The following is a 21,221-nucleotide window of genomic DNA, read 5'->3' as shown; positions in this document are numbered from 1 at the left end:
CAATGGCTACTCGATGAAAATAAACTCTTTAAGTATTATCCAACACTGACTGTCCTATCGATAAACAGTACGCAAATCCCACACAACACGTCCACGCGGATCTGAATCAATATAAGTTATTAATTTTTGGCCCCAGGATCCAATTTGGAGCCAATTGAAATGGTAAATTTTGTATGTATTTTTTTGGTCTTCGTGCTTAGCGTCATTTTAAGCAACTAATTCATTCTAAAGTATAACTACACTAGAACTAAGAAAGGTAGTCAATTCAATTTCCTGTCGAATGAGATATTGTTCATCAAAATCTTATACAGTTTATGTATATGCACTTCGATGCTCTGCAAAAACAGGTGTGTAAAACACCTCCGGAGGAGTTTGTGAGGGTATGATTGAGTTTTCAATAATGACATTGTTGATAAATAAAATTTTATCTTAAATACCATTGAAGTTGCACAGGACAATTTGTGGAAAATAGCTATAGTAATTTTAGAATTTTTGAAATAAGGAAAATACGATAAAACGTGTTTCATCGGCAATTTCTTAGTGGAATTTTAAATAATAAGGAAAATACACAGAAATATAATACATCGTAATAACGTACACACATGTTAATTAATGTGTTAGTGAGAATAAGAACAATTTAATTTGTTTAATAAGGAAACAATACGATTCAGGTGTTGCCCCAGCAGAGGGAAGTTGTTGAATGGGCAAACACACGAGTTGTTCCAGTTTTTATACACTTTTTGAGCGAATTTCGCAATGGCTACTCGATGGAGATAAACTCTTTAAGTCTTATCCAACACTGACGTTGCTATCGATAAACAGTACGCAAATCCCACACAACACGTCCACGCGGATCTGAATCAATATAAGTTATTAATTTTTGGCCCCAGGATCCAATTTGGAGCCAATTGAAATGGTAAATTTTGTATGTATTTTTTTGGTCTTCGTGCTTAGCGTCATTTTAAGCAACTAATTCATTCTAAAGTATAACTACACTGGAACTATGAAAGGTAGTCAATTAAATTTCCTGTCGAATGAGATATTGGTGATGCTCTGCAAAAACAGGTGTGTAAAACACCTCCGGAGGAGTTTGTGAGGGTATGATTGAGTTTTCAATAATGACATTGTTGATAAATAAAATTTTATCTTAAATACCATTGAAGTTGCACAGGACAATTTGTGGAAAATAGCTATAGTAATTTTAGAATTTTTGAAATAAGGAAAATACGATAAAACGTGTTTCAACGGCAATTTCTTAGTGGAATTTTAAATAATAAGGAAAATACACAGAAATATAATACATCGTAATAACGTACACACATGTTAATTAATGTGTTAGTGAGAATAAGAACAATTTAATTTGTTTTATAAGGAAACAATACGATTCAGGTGTTGCCCCAGCAGAGGGAAGTTGTTGAATGGGCAAACACACGAGTTGTTCCAGTTTTTATACACTTTTTGAGCGAATTTCGCAATGGCTACTCGATGAAGATAAACTCTTTAAGTCTTATCCAACACTGACGTTGCTATCGATAAACAGTACGCAAATCCCACACAACACGTCCACGCGGATCTGAATCAATATAAGTTATTAATTTTTGGCCCCAGGATCCAATTTGGAGCCAATTGAAATGGTAAATTTTGTATGTATTTTTTGGTCTTCGTGCTTAGCGTCATTTTAAGCAACTAATTCATTCTAAAGTATAACTACACTAGAACTATGAAAGGTAGTCAATTAAATTTCCTGTCGAATGAGATATTGTTCATCAAAATCTTATACAGTTTATGTATATGCACTTCGATGCTCTGCAAAAACAGGTGTGTAAAACACCTCCGGAGGAGTTTGTGAGGGTATGATTGAGTTTTCAATAATGACATTGTTGATAAATAAAATTTTATCTTAAATACCATTGAAGTTGCACAGGACAATTTGTGGAAAATAGCTATAGTAATTTTAGAATTTTTGAAATAAGGAAAATACGATAAAACGTGTTTCAACGGCAATTTCTTAGTGGAATTTTAAAATAAGGAAAATACACAGAAATATAATACATCGTAATAACGTACACACATGTTAATTAATGTGTTAGTGAGAATAAGAACAATTTAATTTGTTTTATAAGGAAACAATACGATTCAGGTGTTGCCCCAGCAGAGGGAAGTTGTTGAATGGGCAAACACACGAGTTGTTCCAGTTTTTATACACTTTTTGAGCGAATTTCGCAATGGCTACTCGATGAAGATAAACTCTTTAAGTCTTATCCAACACTGACGTTGCTATCGATAAACAGTACGCAAATCCCACACAACACGTCCACGCGGATCTGAATCAATATAAGTTATTAATTTTTGGCCCCAGGATCCAATTTGGAGCCAATTGAAATGGTAAATTTTGTATGTATATTTTTGGTCTTCGTGCTTAGCGTCATTTTAAGCAACTAATTCATTCTAAAGTATAACTACACTAGAACTATGAAAGGTAGTCAATTAAATTTCCTGTCGAATGAGATATTGTTCATCAAAATCTTATACAGTTTATGTATATGCACTTCGATGCTCTGCAAAAACAGGTGTGTAAAACACCTCCGGAGGAGTTTGTGAGGGTATGATTGAGTTTTCAATAATGACATTGTTGATAAATAAAATTTTATCTTAAATACCATTGAAGTTGCACAGGACAATTTGTGGAAAATAGCTATAGTAATTTTAGAATTTTTGAAATAAGGAAAATACGATAAAACGTGTTTCAACGGCAATTTCTTAGTGGAATTTTAAATAATAAGGAAAATACACAGAAATAAAATACATCGTAATAACGTACACACATGTTAATTAATGTGTTAGTGAGAATAAGAACAATTTAATTTGTTTTATAAGGAAACAATACGATTCAGGTGTTGCCCCAGCAGAGGGAAGTTGTTGAATGGGCAAACACACGAGTTGTTCCAGTTTTTATACACTTTTTGAGCGAATTTCGCAATGGCTACTCGATGAAGATAAACTCTTTAAGTCTTATCCAACACTGACGTTGCTATCGATAAACAGTACGCAAATCCCACACAACACGTCCACGCGGATCTGAATCAATATAAGTTATTAATTTTTGGCCCCAGGATCCAATTTGGAGCCAATTGAAATGGTAAATTTTGTATGTATTTTTTTGGTCTTCGTGCTTAGCGTCATTTTAAGCAACTAATTCATTCTAAAGTATAACTACACTAGAACTATGAAAGGTAGTCAATTAAATTTCCTGTCGAATGAGATATTGTTCATCAAAATCTTATACAGTTTATGTATATGCACTTCGATGCTCTGCAAAAACAGGTGTGTAAAACACCTCCGGAGGAGTTTGTGAGGGTATGATTGAGTTTTCAATAATGACATTGTTGATAAATAAAATTTTATCTTAAATACCATTGAAGTTGCACAGGACAATTTGTGGAAAATAGCTATAGTAATTTTAGAATTTTTGAAATAAGGAAAATACGATAAAACGTGTTTCAACGGCAATTTCTTAGTGGAATTTTAAATAATAAGGAAAATACACAGAAATATAATACATCGTAATAACGTACACACATGTTAATTAATGTGTTAGTGAGAATAAGAACAATTTAATTTGTTTTATAAGGAAACAATACGATTCAGGTGTTGCCCCAGCAGAGGGAAGTTGTTGAATGGGCAAACACACGAGTTGTTCCAGTTTTTATACACTTTTTGAGCGAATTTCGCAATGGCTACTCGATGAAGATAAACTCTTTAAGTCTTATCCAACACTGACGTTGCTATCGATAAACAGTACGCAAATCCCACACAACACGTCCACGCGGATCTGAATCAATATAAGTTATTAATTTTTGGCCCCAGGATCCAATTTGGAGCCAATTGAAATGGTAAATTTTGTATGTATTTTTTTGGTCTTCGTGCTTAGCGTCATTTTAAGCAACTAATTCATTCTAAAGTATAACTACACTAGAACTATGAAAGGTAGTCAATTAAATTTCCTGTCGAATGAGATATTGTTCATCAAAATCTTATACAATTTATGTATATGCACTTCGATGCTCTGCAAAAACAGGTGTGTAAAACACCTCCGGAGGAGTTTGTGAGGGTATGATTGAGTTTTCAATAATGACATTGTTGATAAATAAAATTTTATCTTAAATACCATTGAAGTTGCACAGGACAATTTGTGGAAAATAGCTATAGTAATTTTAGAATTTTTGAAATAAGGAAAATACGATAAAACGTGTTTCAACGGCAATTTCTTAGTGGAATTTTAAATAATAAGGAAAATACACAGAAATATAATACATCGTAATAACGTACACACATGTTAATTAATGTGTTAGTGAGAATAAGAACAATTTAATTTGTTTTATAAGGAAACAATACGATTCAGGTGTTGCCCCAGCAGAGGAAAGTAGTTGAATGAGAAAACCCACGAGTTGTCCCAGTATTTATACACTTTTTGAGCGAATTTCACAATGGCTACTCGATGAAAATAAACTCTTTAAGTATTATCCAACACTGACTGTCCTATCGATAATTACTGCTCAATACGATTAGTGTTGAAAAAGAGTAAATATATTTTGAATTGCTGAGTCCGAGATATACATACAAGCCGTGCAGTAGCCTATATGCAAAGTTTCAACTCTGCAGCTCTAACGGTTTAGGAGGATATCGCGTTGATCCAAACGGACGGACATGGCGATATGAACTTGTCTCGTGGTGCTGCTCAAAAATATATATACTTAATAGATGCTTCCTTCTATGCATTGCGCACTTCTGACCAAAATTAATAATCCTTTTTTTGCAAGGTATTCTAGACTATGCCCTAAAGAGTTTTGCTAATTCATTTTAGATCGTCTATTATCCATTTAATCCATCATGATAATAATGAAAAATTAAAAAAAATTCAACAAAAAAATTATACTTTTTTTTTGACAATAAGTTAAACGAATCAATTTGTCAAAACAATGGAATTCACGAGAGGGTTTTAGTTGGATTAGTTTTTACAACTCTCGATATGGATTATCCCAAGAAAACGTGTCGATGAGCTTACTGTATTTTATTGTGAGAAAGCATCATCCAAAAACTGTTTGTCGTCCCTCGTGAGATAGAGGTACCCTTGCACTTTGATTCCACTCAAATACTTTTCATTTTAAATGAGTAGTTGTAAAAAACGTTTGTTCTCGTTGAAATGCACATAATTACTGGCTCAAAAAATGTTTCAAAAATTCTAGCGTGGTGCTTTAAAAGACGTTTATAAAATCGTGACAGGTTTTATATCATGAATGAAAACCGTGTAGTTGTTCCAAGAGAAGGCAAATATATTAGACGTTGTTCTGGCAAGAAGCGTTTCAGGAGAATAGATCCTCAAATAAGTTCCGAAATCCAACTACCGAAAAAGCTCTGAGTGCTTTTAGACATCTCGGGAGGTGTCCTAAGAGGAATGGAAAAATTGCAATGACCAATAATTCAAACGAATCCAACAGTTTACTGATCTGATCAGGGGGCACATTTTAAAAAACAAGCCACTGTCTTATTAAAAATCTGTTTTTTTTTTTTTTTTTTTGTTATCTATTCTTGAAATATATATAAATAGAATTAATATTACTGTTAAATCAAAATATTTCCTTAACTGTAATATTTTTTCTTTGAAAAACTTAAATAAATAAATAAACAAAGAGATGAGCAGTGTATTGGGCAAGCTTTGAGTCCCATGTGCCCATGGGGACTCTCAATTTGACAATAATCATAATAAAATATCTTCAGCTCACTTGGCATGCCCCGGATGACCGCTTGGTTGTTGTTGTTTTTGTCATATTTGTGGCAACCTATGGACAATTGTTGTTGATGCAAGAACGTGACTGTTGCAGAGACAGACGGAGAGAGAGAGAGAGAGAGGCAGAGAGAAACTGCAAGCAGTTGGACCAGAAGAGTCAGTCAGTTCACCTCGTTTTCTCTCTCTCTCCTTTTCTACCAAGTGCTTGACATAGAAAATAGTTTTTATATCACTTCCGCAATCCTCTCTAACACTTTCTCCCTCGCCCCTTTCCATGTCTCATCTCTCCCACACTGTGTTGTCAAATCATGTTGGCAATTTTCACCTGTTCAGCCGCAGCTTACATACAAGTAAGTATAACAAATGTGGCAAGCATTGTGCTTGACCAATATAGAAAGAAATGTCTCTGAGTGTGTGTGTGTGTGTTTTTTATTGGGCGGGGGGCTATCGGATAGAATAGATGAAATGCCAAATCCGTTTATGATTTTGCGGCATGTCCTCTTCGTGTTTTTCTTGTGGTTTGTTGGTCATATAAATCAAATGCAATCAGCAACAGTCCCCAAAACTCTAGCCACATTTCAACTTCATTCTACGCCACCCAATGTTGCAGCAAGCATATTAAGTATGACAATAGAACTGTATATATGTATATATATATATATATATATGTATGTATATGTATGTGTGTGTCCATTATGCCATATGTTTAGCACCTAGCACCGCCGCCCACAAAACCCTCTTATCAAGCACAAGGAAAAATAATTTCAAGAGAAATTGAATTTCTCTTTGCAATCGAATACACAGCATGGCCAAATGGGTTATGGGCCATGGGCGATGGGCGTCGGGCGATTGGTTTGATGATGATGGTAAGGGAAATGCAATGCCTGAAAAAGACAAACGATGCGTTGCACAAGCTACAAACAATTTCACATTTTTATTTTTATATCAATATGTACGACCAACATGAAGGAAGAAGTAAGATTGAGGGGAAGTGAATCAATTTAAATTTTTCGATTGACAGATGAGACTTTATTTAACCTATGTATGTATTTCAATCGGTTGATGAGTCTTTGGTACCGGAGAGGATACTTCCTTTTTTAACGATTCGATCTTGTATTTTCAGAGCCCAAGTGAAGGTAGGGCTGCCGGAACGGTTCACAAGAGAAAAATAGCGAACACTAACACTAGGCAAATGGCAAAAAATTGTTTTTAGGCTAAAAATAAGTCGCTATCAAGCCCCTAGAAGCATTTTTATCACTTGGCAAAAGTCCGGCCCTGTCTACTAAAAAAATAGTAGTTCAACTTTAAAAGCAGTTAGCCCACTTTGACAGCTGTTTTACATTTTGTTTGCGGTAAAATTAAAGTGTTTTTAAACATTTTACTTACCTTTCTTTGCATTCATTTGTTTGAACATGGAAGCACACAAAAAAAAAACAAAAAAAATAACAAAACAAAAAACAAATACACATTCCAATTGGAATGTTTCATCTCGCGCGATCACGTTCATTTTTTACTCACTGCAGTGCACTGACACAACAACACACACACACACATACTCGCGATTTTGCTCTCTTTCTTTCTTTTCTCTAGCTCAGAGGTAGGCACCCATAGCCCGTGCGGGCACTTTTCTTCGGCATATGATCGTTTTACCATCTGTGTGCATGCCGAAGTCAACACGAAGTGCCCTTGAGAGCGTAAAAACAGAATTAGTCTGCTGCAGCATTTCGACTCGAGCGCATCTATGTCGCGTTGTTGGATACATGCACATGAAAAAATTAATTTGGGGGTTGTTTTCTCATTTATTTTCTTGCAGCAGATCATCGATTGTGCTGGTTTTAGCGATTGAGCCATATTTTATTCACTTTTCATTTTTCGCAGTGTAAAATACACACATACACTGCCAGTTTGCGCTGGCTCTCTTTGTGCCTACCCCTGCTCTAGCTTATTCCATTGTGAGATTCTTGCAACGGGAATTCACTTACATTTCAATGCAAAAACAAATTTTGCCATGTAATTTTCGCGATTGGCACCATTTGAAAGCTAATTGTTTTAACATTTTATAAATGTAATTTGATAACAATACCAAGCACTTTACACAATTTAAAAACACAACAAAGGAAGGTAACGAACAAACGCGTCTCCCGCCAGAACTGAGCAACAAGTCGATAGTCGTGATCAAATTAACGCCGATAACTTATCGCCTTCGCCGAGTATAACAGTTGGTATCGCGTTCGCCCTCGCTGTAGACAAACAGCTGATCATTTTAAACCACATTCGACCGTTGTTTAACTTTATGTTGAGCAAATTTAAAAAAACTTTTAAAAAGTTTTACGGCGTTTTGCAAAAAATGAATATGCGAAAATGATTGTTTTAATAGTTTTTAGCAGATAAGTTAGTTTGATTTGCCGTTGTACAAATGTGTTAAGAAAAATAAATTGAATTTACACAAATTGTATGTATCTTGAAAATTGAAAGTAGCCGTTGATTTTGAATTCTTTGTATGTTCTTCATCTTTCATTTTATTCGAGAATCGGTCTAGATTGGCGTATTCAAATAAAGTTTTTGTATGCAAAGATTAAAGTAAAAGCTTGTATGCCATTGCAAGTTTTTTGTTATTCTTTCCTTACCAATAGCCGTCAAAGTGGATGTACGTTATATCTAAAAAGTCGAATGTTAGTCGAACGGCCTACAATTTTATTATAGCAAATAACGAAGTTATTCACAAAAGTCACAGTCATTTCATAAACTTACCATTATTAAATTTTACGGCAATAGCTCAGAATATAACGAAGTTATTGAGAAACATCAAAGTGGTCCGATCATGCTGAGTCCGAGATATACAAATTGTGCATAGTAAGCCTACATGCAAAATTTCTCATCTAACGATCTATGAGGAGTTTGCGTTGATCCAGACGGACGAACGGACATGGCTATATGAACTCGTATCGTCGTGCTGATCAAGAATATATATCGTTTATATAGTCGGAGATGTTTTCTTCTGTGCGTTGCACACTTCTGACCAAAATTAATATACCCTTTTTTGCAAAAACGGACTTAAGCGATAAATAGAGGGGCCATTGGCTCATCATATCCACAAACTGATTAAACGTAGAAAGAAAAAGCTTTTAATATCATGTCATTAAAGGACAGGACATAGGACGAAAGTTACTTTAGACCGTTTAAATATATATATAACTGATGTTAAAGGCTTCAAGTTGTTCCACGCATTAAGTTCTTCCAAAGAATACCAAATATTAGACTCACCTGTGAGTTCTTCGAAAATTTCCTTGATATTGGTTTTCTTCTCACTCTTTTTATGAATCCTTCATAAAAAACCTCTAAGTTAGCTTTAAACAATATTCTCTAAACAATTGAATTAGTATCGTACTCCAAGCATTCCATTACAAAATCTTATTGGCCACTCAATTTACAAATTTATATTGTATGTACTCTTTATTGTATTAAGTCGATTCACGATTTATAGGAATTACATGATTTCTCACTGCAAATCTTCTCGCATCGTTTCCATTTTCAACTTGCATTGGACGCTGATTTTTCTTGCATCGTTTCGTGTGTATTACCCCAACCACCACCCATCGAATTCCAAATATCCATGCTCTTTAAGTGGATTATTCTAGCTTCCATGTGAAACTTGTAGTACGCTTTGGCGAAAGCAAAAGTATTTAAGGAATAATCGTTGAACATTAAACAAAAACAAAAAAAAACCCCAGCTTTCAATTCAAATTCAATTGATGTTAGTTTTTATATTTCCTTTTTTTTTGTGTATGGAGAGTATTCGAATTTTGACATTTGCCAAAACTTGTCTCTGGTTAATATAAACTGCAGACTGAATACGCTTCGGATTTTCTTTAGATTGAAAACTATGTGGAGAGCGACACTTAAGCTTGAGTTGCTATTGCATCTGCTTCTGCTTCTGCTTCTGCTCCTGCTGCAACTGTTGGCACACGGTAGTGGGCCACGCCCACCTCTATATATATGTATGTATGTACATATGAGTGTCTATAAATGTGTATGTGTGTGTGTGTGTGGCTGGGCCAAGAACAAATAATAATGGCGAACTGGAAAATGAAAGAAAAAGACAGACAGGACAAAGCGTTGCTTTGATTGTGTCGCCGTTGTCGTCTCAGCTAGCTCGAAGGATATCATTACCAAAAGCGCAGTCAAGCAGCATTGTCCAGGACTTGGATTGCTTTGGTTTACTTTGCATTGCTTTAGTTTGATTCGGTTTAGGTATGGGACGGGGAATAGAGAGTTGGGGTTTTTGGGTATGGGTTTTGGTTTGCTTTAGGTTTTCCTTTCCTTTAGCTTTGATTGCATTTGTTGTTGTTCTCTCTCTCTCTCTCTCTCTCTCTCTTTCTTTCTCTCTCGCTCTTGCATTGCATAGAAACGTTTTTATAATTTCTTAAAAATACAAAGCAAATATTATAGATATCGGTAGCTGTAGAGGAGTAGGAGTGCAAGGGAAGGTTGGTTGATATGGTGTGGGTGTTGGATGATGCTTCTATCTTGCGTGCATTTTTAGTTTCTTCTTTTTCTCACTCACTCGTTTTGCCATTTAGTTCCCTTGGCAGCATTGACAGTTTCGACAAAAAACTATGTGCAAAAGAAAAGGAAACCGTTGCAAACGGCACTTTCGAAATTGCTAGCAAAAATATGCGAATGCCACACGCCACACACACACTGACACAAGCACAGGCACACACTTGGCCCCACTCCACACCACTCGCAGTGTGTGGCACTAGAGGAGTCTCTTGTATTTTATTGAAATTGATATTCTTGGCAGCAAATGCATTTGCGCCGAGCATATTACTTTTATTATATGTTGTAGCTTTCTCTCACTCTCTTACACGCTATATCTGTCTTCCAATCTTTTGTTGTAATGGCAAACCAAAAAAACAAAACGACACCAAAAACGGAAAGAAAGCACAGTGAAAAAAAAAAACCAAGAAGAAATAAAGAAAATAAATATTGAAAATGGCAAATGGGAATTGCAGACAATGGGACTATGCTGCTGCTTGATCTGGAGACCTCTTCCCTTAACCCCAAACAACTACATACATACATATGTACGTACCCATATCCATCCCCCCTTTCTCGCTTTTCATCTTCTGTCCATAGACTTTTTATCCATATATACTTTGTCATTTTGTTGTCACGCTGTTAGTTTTGGCTCTGAAGTGCAAAAAGTTTTGCAAATGAGTTGGGCATATGACGAACATTATTTCATATAATGTTACCCATTATCTGGTATATAACGGGGCATACTCATTATATTTAGCCAAAGCTCTCTATAATAACCTATAGATATAGATGACTAATTCTTCGGTTTTATGGCTTATTCTTCTTAATTATTGGCCCAATAAGGCCGTCATTTTATTTTTAAATAATCTAAACTAAAGTTAATTTGCTTTCCTTTACTTAAAATATTAATTGCTTCTTGGGTATCAAAGATTTCACATAATTCTATTTTGCGTTTTGTGTTTTCCTTTCTTGCGCTCTTCTTACTTTACTCCATCCCTTCTTATTTTAATGTATTACGTGTGCTTCAGTGAAGACATCAAATAAACAATGCAAACAAAAATCGGAAAAATGTTTCCATTAATGAATAGTTGGACACACATATATATATATATATGTATATATGTGTATATTGCCATTTCCAAGTCTGCTTAGCTAAACAGCAAAGACAAAGTTCAAAGAAGTCTTTTCAAAGACAGCGCTAAAAGTTATGCTATACTTTTTGTTTATTGACAATAACTAAAGTTTTACTTTCAAATTTACCAAATTATTATGATTATTGGTTATTTTAAGGTTAACATTAACGAAAGAATAGCTTAATATTGCTTAATATTGGTTAATATTTAATTAACAGGTTAAGAATATAAATCTCCCAAAACTTAAATGATACTGAAATAAAATGCTAGAATCTCTATAATATATTTTGTCAATCAACTGATCTGAGCTGTTGTTAAAGTCAACAATTTAACAAATTCATTCATTTAAATCAATTGTAATTTTGCATAAGAATCCGCCTTCATGGTGTCATATTCTATCCAATTGCCTAGGGCGTTTTTTTTTTTGGCGTTATTGGGGGAATGAGGGAACGTGGAATTTAAATACAATGACAATTAATCAAGTGAACGCCTAAAGTCAATTTCAACAAATTGATTCAAATTTGTTGTGCAAACGGCACGGCCCACTTCTTCGCACCCGTGTGTAACTCCGTGTAGAGATTGGTTTGCCCAACGCGGAGCACCCTTTCGCATTCGCAATCGGTATTTTAGTTTGGCAACACGCAAAAGGCAGCCGCAATTGGGCAACACGTATGTATATTCAACACATACTCATGTCGGTGGGTGGGTGGATATGTGTGTGTCTGTATGGGTGTATGCCTATCTACAGAAGGACTTCGAGTTACACAGGCGAACGAAGCGCAAACATTTATTGCATCAATTAAGTTGGACATGTTAATTGCGTTAAGTTGAAACATCACGCACAGGCTTTGGCCCATGCACAGGCACAGACACAGACACAGGAACAGGTGTGTGTGTGTGTGTGTTCCTGAATGACAATGGAGGCACACGCACACACACACACACACACTGCGATTCATCTATTGGGGGCAGCCACAGCCAAAAGCTTTGCCATCAGTAGCATCAAAGGCACCAAAGCTATTTACGCATTGCGTGTTAATTAGAAATTTGGTTTGAGTTTAGCCCAATGACGCCGCCACTGGGCGTGGCACACCTACACACACACACACACACACACACACACACACAAACTAAATGTGAGTGTGAATATTTCGACTTGAGTGTGTGCATTTGAAATGTGGCTTAAATTCAATTAAATTGCCTGCCAAAATAAAAATATAACAAAAATCCATAATATGTGCGAGTATTCTACATACAAAAGCAAAAACCAAACAAAACACAAATATAACAACCTGAAAGCAAAGAAACTTCATTAATTACATGACCAGAAAAATAAATTACATTGATTTAACCAAAAAATTTAATTATTGTTTATGACAGATGCCCATGTAATTAGTGAATTTAGTTATGCCATTTTCCATAATGCTATTTTCAACTGTTGGCCAGGCTTTCACCATATTCCGCACCCCCCTCCTCGACTCCTTTCACTTGTGGCTTGGCACTAACCTAGGCCAAAAAACTTACTTATGAACTTCAAGCCGCTTCACTTACATAAATCAAATCGCGCGAGCCCAGCGAAAATGTTCACCACTCACAGAAAAACAGCAAAGAAAAAAAGGAAAAAAATTAAGAAACTTCTGGCAGAATGTCGCCAGCAAATGTTTCATTTTCCTTCAACAATTTATGGCAACTTTAAAATAAAAAAGAAAAAAAACCAAAAGCATATCAAAAACAGAAAAAAAAGCAACCACAAAGAAAAAAATGTTGAGCAAAAAAAAAAAAGGCGAAAATTGGATTGCATTTAATTGGTATTCTTTTCGATACAATACAAAAGATAAATGCCCACCGATTGTAAATATTTATTTGTGAATATGTTTTATGTATATTTAAGTGATTTTTATATACCCTTTTGCAGGCATATATTTCGGATTTCTAAGCAATTTGAGATATTTTTCATATATACTGTAAGTCTCCATATATAGATATAGTACCTACTTTGATCTAAACAACACTTGGTGAAAATGCAAAAGACAAACAAACTTGGGTCCTGGAAACTCAAAAAAACAAAAGAATTTCTTTCCTAAGACTTGTTCTTTCGAACGATGTGATACTTGTGATCATGCCAATACAATGATAAACAATAATAATTTAATAGCAATGAGCTTATGTTGATTTAATTGTTAATGCTCATTAAGAATATACATACTTATAATATGTATGCTTTATGGGGTTAAAAACATCTTCTTCTCTATATTATATTTGACCAATTTTATATTATCATCTGCAAGAGTATCTTAACGACCAAGCATGAATGTACAAATACATTGGAAATGTATTTGATCTGATCAGTTATACTAATCAGTTAAGTCTTAAATTAAAAGGGCAATTCTACGAATTGAAATTTAATCTAACCCAAGTTTTTTTTTACTGAACTAACAAAAAGTTTAAAAGATAACATATACGAAGATCAATGAAAAGATCGAAATGGACTTTAATGATTACTTTTTTTTAAGAAATCTATGTGTAAAGCATAATATATATGTATAAGTAAATTAAAGTTAACAATGTTAAAAATAAAATGAACGAAAATCGAGTTCAAGTTAATAATAACACTCACAATCAGCCGAACAACATTAAAAGTTTGAATTTCAAACAAAGCAAAAGCGAATTAAATGAGTTTGAATGTAAGACAATGAGTTGTTTCGAATGTATTTGAACACCAATTCTGATCTTAGTATTCATTTATAGTGTATATATATCTTTTAAAAAAAGTATGTGATTGCTTGGACCTCAATCAAAACATATTTCAACTATAATAATGTTGTTCGTGGGTTCAAACTCCGACAAGGAGGGCACATTGTTTTTTTATAACCATGGAAAGCAGAAATGAAATTTCTTATAATCAGGGAGATTTACATACATAAAGTTTGAAATAAAAGTCTTACCAATGACTTGTGTTTAAGTAGTAACTAGGCAAACCTTCTCCTCAAATAGAGTCTTCCGTATGCTACGAAACAGCGCACTAAAATCTTTGGTGTATTGAACAATCAAATTTGAATTGCTTCTTCATTGCTTTGCCCATAATTAGGTTTATTTTGTGCTTTGATTCTTTAACATGGCTCAGATTATTCGAATTGATTTGAGTCCATTTCTTTTATTTACTTAATCTGCGAGATTTGTCAAGCAAATAAGTTTTCACGCGTTTGCACTCATTTCATTTCAGCTCTGTAATAAGTTTTTTAAAGATGATAGTACTAATTCTTTTAAAAAATTATTTAAAAAATAAATGAATTCACAAATTCGAATTATTTGACATTTTATCATCATTATTTAAATGCCATAGTATATTTCAAAGCATTCAAAGTGGATCGAAATTTAATTTAGGGCCTTGTGATTAATCGACTTACCTAATTTTATTCATATCATTCAACAGGTGTCACTCATTTATTTCAATTCACTTTGAATATATTCATTCGAATTTGTTGGTTCTGTTTATTATTTATAAAAATATTGTTTTGATGTTTATCCCATTAACAAATATCATGATATTTTATTTCCCTCTGCCTAGGACGGACAAGGACACATCCATAAAGGAAATTGTGTTGATTTGAGGTGCTTAAAGAGTATATCAAAGTCTTTAGACAATAATTTTCTTTATTTTCGATTTATTGGTTGAAATCAACATGATTTTTTTCTCCTTTTCGTTTTTGTTGACTATGGTTAAACCACAAAACATTTTAAATCGTGCATTCAATGTGCATTCAAGTCCATAAATAGTTCCGTTTTCGAAGCTTTTTGTCTCAATTTCAGAAATTTGAATTGCATATTAAAGCTTTTTCAACAATGCAGCACAACAACAATGGCCCATAAAGATGGCATATGAATAGTTAGCGATATGTGCATACATAGCTCGAAAATAATATCATGTAATGGAAGAGGGATAACAATTTTTGTAATTAATATGACAAGGGCCACAGCCGCCATCGGTGCCAGGGGCCATGGGATCAGAACAAAGGCACCACAAATGTGCATTTCGTTTTTATAATATTAATTAATTTCAAATTAGCCACAAAATGCACCACGGCCAACAAGCATTGAAAACCACACCCAATCGGTGCATATATAGGTATGTATATAAATATATATAAAATTATACCTCTCTATGCGTCCTGCTTTCAAAAACGCACCCCAACTCTTACTAGTCTTAGGCAATATTTCACCTGGGCTAAAATGCGATTTTGACCCGGCGGCATTTTAGTTTTAGTGGTCACAAAACAATTGTTTTGGTCGGTGGTTTTTGTTTCTGCTGCAGCAACAACTACAACAGCAACCTGTTTTCATAGACAGGCCGAAAGCATCATTATTGCCAATGAATAATACCATATTCATCTGAACTATCATCTGGCATAGGTGAGGCAAGCTATCTGTAAACACACTTTGTTATTAGCTGCACTATGTTGCGGTTGTTCATTGTTGCTGTTGCTGCTGTTGTTGCTGCTGCTGCTGTTGTTGCTGTTGCTGCTGCTGCTGTTGTTACTGTAGTAGTTGCTGTTGTTTATCTACCCATGGCTATAGTTAAATGGAATTTGATAAAAACAAATGTTTGACATGACTTTGAGGCTTTTATACAAAAGTCATTTTTGCTTTTTAATTTGCTTTTATCATTGTGTGTTGTTGTTTATTTTTTTCCTATACCCTTGCATAACGAGTATATTAATTATGGTCAGAAGTTTGCAGAGCATAGAAGGAAGTACGGCCATATAAAGTAAGTGTATATGTTCTTGATCAAACCGACTAGACGAGTGTTTTTAGCCATCTCCGTCCGTCTGTCCTCCTAGACCTGAAATTTTTTACATTTTGTATTTATCTCCCAAAGGATCAAAACTGTTTTTTGTATCCTATTTTTACATATATATATAATCGTGATTATGCCTAATTTCATTAAGATCTGATGACTGCGTTTATCCCCAAACAAGGTTTGATTGAAATCGGATGACTATATCACTATATATGCGGCAAAATGTCAGGCTACGAATTCAGTTTGCAGGTAATTTAAAATACAAAGAATAACAGAAAAACTTGTAGAGTATACAATATTCGGCACGGCCAAAGATAGTCCCGACCCTCATTTTTTTTTTTTTTTTTTTTTTGTATTTTATGTTTTGTTTTGAGTATTGCGTTTTTTGTTTTTTGCTATTGGTTTATGCATTGCTTTTATGCAGTTTATTGAAATTGAGTTAAATGCAAAAATTGTATTAAAATGTGAGCAAATAGTAATTTAAATTATTGAAATTAAATTATACTTAATTGCCATCAAAATGCATTATTTTGCATAATTCAATAGATTTATTATTTGTATGCATTATAAACAAAATATGTAAAAAATTAACATTATTGCCTAATGCTATTTGCTTAAATAATATTGCACTCAAACGATAATCAAATGAAGCTTAACAATCCGAATATTCACTTTATTAAATTCATTTAATTTTCAATACGATCACAAAGTTACTTTTCGTTTGACTTAAATTGTGTTTTTTTTTTACTTACAAAATTCTAATTTTTTTTTGCTAATGAGTGACAATTTCTATGTTAATCAATAACACAGGCCGACATTTTGAGGTCATAAAAAAGTGTTTGAAGTTCAATAGATCTCCTATGAAAATTGGGGGGTGCCCTGTACTTAGTTTTTCTCCATCACGTCAGGATTTCGAAAAAAATGCGTTCAAATTATTCAAAATGACCTCATTTCCAATATATTTTTCCATGATATAGGCATAATATTGTACTAAAAAAATTATTATTTTCTCCCATTAATATGCTAGGCTTGATTTAAAGGAAATTTACAAAATATCAAAGAGTTATTTCTTTGTTATAATGGATAATATCTTACACTCTGGATATGCTTCTATATTGAGTAAAATTTGCACCAAAAAGTATGCTATAGGGATTCCAAGAATTGTCTGCTTTTTAATTTTAAAGAATTGTGGGAATTTGCTGCGTCTTACAAATTGTTTATTAGTTTTATGTGCAAACAAGAACTAATTTTCTTACACAGAATATTCTAAAAGTTGAAAATTTTTGTTTAAACTTTCTATGTTATACTTTTGGGTGCGTATTTTCCAACCTCAGATCTCCAGATTTTACAAAATCTGGACGTGAAGGACAAAATCCAAGTATGCAGTCAGAATCAGCGTACCCGAATTATTTTGGAACACTTCTTAAGTTAACGTCAGCAAAAATACTTTATTTTTTGAATTAATGCATCTTTTTATTTTTAAATTGTGCCAAAATTTTGATGAAATTTTAAAACTTTGTCTTGCTTTTTATAAGTATCGTTACATTAATTATACGCAAATTATGAATATTAGTTACTACTATAATGAGCAAATTTTGGCAATTGGGTTTTCCGTTTTTATTCTGCTTCACATTGAGGAGAAAGCATCCACCTCGTGTATGGCTTAACAAACAGAAGCAACGACAAAATACACGGAAGTAGTGCTAGGCAAACGCCTTACTTTTAAAGATCACATTGAAGTCTCTCTAGTCAAATGGTCGAAACTAAGCTGGCTGATAAATGGCAAAAGCAAATTGCCACTAAGATGCAAACGGGCACTATATAATGCCATAATAGCTTTTACTTGAAGATATGGAGTCCAAATCTGGGGAATGGCTGCAGATTCTAATAGAAAAAAGATACAAACGTTTCAAAACAAAGTTCTGAGGCAGATGAGGCAGGGTGCCCATGTTTTATCCGAGGTGCCTCACTACACAATGATCTGGAAACGGATGAAGATCAAATAAATCGCCAGCAGGTATAATGACAGGCTGCAGACGCCAAAGGACCATCCACAGGCTGAAGAGAAGGCAATACCTTACAATGATACGATAAGTTGCTGGCTGATTTATATAACTAAATATAAAACATATAACCGTTAATAATATTTATTTATATAAATACCAAAATTGTTATAAGATAAGAAAATCACTGTTAGTTGTAACTGTTTGGCTTTGTTAAGATCATTTGGGAATCGATTCCTTGCAAAAATACAAAATACTAAAAAGAAAAATGTATTCTTATAGTGTTTTTAAAAATAATATTGCAAATATTTGAATTCAGTTACATTTATAATAACGCCAAAGCGAACTGTAAGCAAGGAAACGCAAAACATCCTCAGCATATACATATGTACTTTTATAGGCCAAAACTTCTTTTACAGGTGAGTTCATCTGGAAAAAGAGGCACAACAATTACAATTTTAATTAGATTTTTATTTTAGCAATGATCATTATCATTATTTAAAATTCAAAACTTTCAAAAACACGCAGAAAAGTGATTGCAACTTCATTCAACTTGAATAACGTTTTACAACACTATTCAATCAAAATGCAATAAGTTTCTCCAGCAAAAAATTGGACTGACTTAAGTTCTGTTGACTGAAATTTAATTAAATTAAAACTGTTTTTATGAAAGATTTCAAAATTATGCATGGCTAGAGCAATATGTAGAGATATGGGTGATTTTTGGATTTTGACAAATAATAAAAATAGTTTATAATCTCCAACTTTTAGTAGAACCTTTTTAAAGACGATTGTTGCTTGCTTTATCTGTAGTTTGGTTTGGAAATGCCCGTGAAGCCATTGGTAATCGATATTATTTAGAATGATTGATTTCCACTCCATTTTAGATCAAATGAGAAGGCATATTACCCATATTGAACACAAATTGATGAACAATATTCTCATACCGAATTCTTTTTGTTTCAATTAATTGATGTCATGTTTTCTTTTGTTTTGCTGCTGGAAAAGAATTAATGACTGCAATCAGCACTTGAATTGAAATTTACATTTGCCACGTGTAAGCCTACTCAGAACTCACACAGGTTGCATCTCACCTCCTTGTGCAGGCTCATCAATCACTTTGCCCGTCTAGCTGCTGTCTGCCAGTTCGCAAAAACACCTGCCCCTCCTGCCCATCAACCCTACAAAATAATAAAAAAGATAAAAGGGGTGGCCCTAATGATTTATGGTCGGGTGTCGGTCCCACGAGGTAATTTGGTGTGGAGGCGGGTACACGGTGCAGGAGGTGTTCGATAGCCGCGAGCATTTCTTGGTCACGCAACCATGGCTAAATACGAAAATTCAATCATTTAATTAGCGCAAAACAACAAAAGAAAATTTAATTAAACTTTGAACTCTTGTACCCAAAAGAAACTGAAGGTGAGCATTGAGCATTGAGCAGAGCATGAATTAAGAGAAGGATGAAATTCTCAAGTAAATTTAATTCAATTTATGTCACGCCCATTTCATTTTATAACAAGTAGATACATTCCACATTGGAGGCTTGACATTTGCATTATAAATTGTGGCTGCTCAATTCTCATTTACAAGTACCAGCATCTAAAAGAGGGGGAAGCTGAGTGTGTGTGTATAACGATGGCTATGAAAATGAGTGTGTGTGTGTGTGTGTAAGTGTAAGTGTATGTGTGTGTGCGGGTATGAGGTGACGACCATGCTGACATTTTGTGATGAGAACACGTAAAAAATTGCACATCCAACAGATCCCAGTGACTTTGTCATGACTCTCAAGTACATGAAAATTCATGACTCTTTCTCCACTGACACTCAAGCTCTAAATGGGCGTGGCCAAAGGGGTGTGGTGGGCAGCAGCTGCTTGGTTAACATCAAAATCTGTGTTGCGGCATTTTAAAGCCAAATTTGATTTACATTTCAATGAGAGAAAGTGAATTTTTTCCACGTTCTATTTCATTCCTTTTTTTTTCTCTCTTTTTGCTCGTGTTAGACACCGAGTCGCCATTTGAAACTAGTGCCATTTTGTTTTGCTTTCCCTTCCCTTGCTCTCACTATATCTGTATCTTCTGTCTCCCCCCCTTTCCCCCTTTCAATGGAAATTTTTATTTATTTGGGAGTTGACTTTTGCATAACTGCACTAAATTAAATTACACAACAACAAGAACAATAAATGTCGCCAAAACATTGCACGAAACGCCGAAAACTGTAATACCCTAAGCTAAAAAAAATTTAATGAAGTAAACAATGATTACAGAATCAGTTAAAAATCTTCAAAATAATGTTTAATAGCTGCTTCAATACCATATCTTAGAATTGATGTTCCCATGTGTACTTGTTGGATGATATAAATTTTTAAACAAAATATCAATGCGACTGCTATACAATATGTTGAGGATTAAGCTTAAGAGAGGATACCTACAATCTATGTATCTAGATTAGATTATAATCTAGGTCGAATACGGGATTACCACGCAGGGAATGCTGATTTTTTTCTATGCTCATTCGAATATACTCAATACTTGCTTAACGCAGAATTAAAACAAATTCGGTACAAGGAGAATGATCTCGTATGGAAAGGGTCTACGAAAAATATATTTATAGCAGGGGTAATTCTAGTTGTTGATTTTGGGGGAAAAATGAGTCTTAGATAGAAACATTTTTGCACTTTTAGGGTTAAATATTGTCAGCCGCTGTATATATAGTTTTCCATATGTTAAAAATTTACCTCTGAATAATAAAGAAGCCTCAAACTAATTGGAAAATTAAATCTTAGTAAAAATATTTTTAATTCCATTTGACCTGTGTGATTTACAGACTTGAATACTTAAACTGATGTCAAATTCCAGATTTAAATTTAAGCTTTCTGAAAAATAGGCTAAGAGATGAGATCATACCCAACAAAGTATTTCGAAGAGTTTACAAAAAGTAATAATGAAGTGAAACTC

The sequence above is a fragment of the Drosophila tropicalis genome, unplaced genomic scaffold (genome assembly GCF_018151085.1).
Source record: "Drosophila tropicalis isolate 14030-0801.00 unplaced genomic scaffold, ASM1815108v1 contig_1190, whole genome shotgun sequence".
Classification (NCBI taxonomy): domain Eukaryota; kingdom Metazoa; phylum Arthropoda; class Insecta; order Diptera; family Drosophilidae; genus Drosophila; species Drosophila tropicalis.
The sequence above is the reverse complement of the archived record's forward strand: the minus strand, read 5'-3'. Positions refer to the sequence as shown.